Source organism: Myotis brandtii, unplaced genomic scaffold (assembly GCF_000412655.1).
Source record: "Myotis brandtii unplaced genomic scaffold, ASM41265v1 scaffold488, whole genome shotgun sequence".
In the NCBI taxonomy this organism is placed as follows: domain Eukaryota; kingdom Metazoa; phylum Chordata; class Mammalia; order Chiroptera; family Vespertilionidae; genus Myotis; species Myotis brandtii.
The window spans coordinates 2,468,329-2,469,498 of NW_005368638.1; the positions used below are offsets into that span (position 1 = coordinate 2,468,329).

The 1,170-nt window shown below is 54.9% G+C and overlaps 1 protein-coding gene across 21 annotated transcripts in view; it reads right to left on the reverse strand.

Annotated features, from left to right (window-relative positions):
• Positions 1-1,170, reverse strand: part of CLASP1 (cytoplasmic linker associated protein 1) — a 285,149-nt gene that overhangs the window by 275,853 nt on the left and 8,126 nt on the right. The window lies entirely within an intron of this gene.

The window sequence follows — 1,170 nt, forward strand, 5'->3', positions numbered from 1 at the left end:
TAGATGGTAATCTACTACTAGAAACTGCAAGGGGAAAAATGACCTCAATCAACATGATTGAGGCAATGTATTATTAGCTGGATCATAAAGCAGAGAGGATGCCATACATTCTGGGATACATCTGCAGTAAGAGGCTTCACCTCAGGTACTAATTCTGATCAACTAAGCATCAGACTTAAGATGAATGGTGAGAAGGATTCTGAGGCTGCTTCTAGACTTAGCAGGAATAGAACGTTAATACATAAGCAACAGTTACTATGGTTAATGATGGCAAAAAAAAAAAAAACACACCATGATCTATTCTAATAAAAGGGTAATATGCTAATTAGACTGCACTCTTTCTGGACGACCATCCGCACATCCTTCCTGACAAAGCCGGGCTGGGCGAAGCCACCTGCCAGCAGTCCCGGGCACCAGTGCCTGCAGCTGGCTGTGGCCTGGGAGATGGAGAAGCCGCCCACCCTGTGGTCCCAGGTGCCAGCACCTGCGGCTGCAGCTCGGGCAAAGCCACCTGCCCACCATCCCCTGCAGCTGCAACCGGCTTGGGCAAAGCCGGCCTGGGTTCCGTGTGCCTATGGCTGACCACAGGGAGGGAAGCCCAGGTCCCAGGTGCCTGTGGTGGCTGGAGGAGGGAATCCTGGGTCCCGGGTGTAGGGCTGATGCAGAGATGGTTAGGGGCAATCCAGCCAGCAGGGGAGCAATTAGGGATGATCAGGCTGGCAGGCAGAAGCAGTTAGGGGCAATCAGGCAGGCAGGCAAGCGGTTAGGAGACAGCGGTTCTAGATTATGAGAGGGATGTCCAACCTCGGTTATTCCTTGAGAGGACCCAAATTGGAGAGGGTGCAGGCCGGGCTGAGGGACACCCCTCCTGTGCACGAATTCCGTGCACCGGACCACTAGTTATGTAATAAGTTAGAAGCTAGAAAACCCCATACCCAGCGGAGCGGCTCAGAACATGGAAAGCACAATTCGATTAGCTCCGTTGTACCCAGCCAGGCTAAGGGGCAAGATCGCACACTCCTCGGCAGGGCGCCTCTGCCAACACGAACAACAACAAAGGCAAGTAGAGGAGGCTGCACGGGCTTCACTCAGCACTCGCCGCTGCCCAGCTCCCGAAAGCTCCCCGCGCCCCAGGGATCGAGGGGACCCCGCATCCCGCCCGCCGCCAGC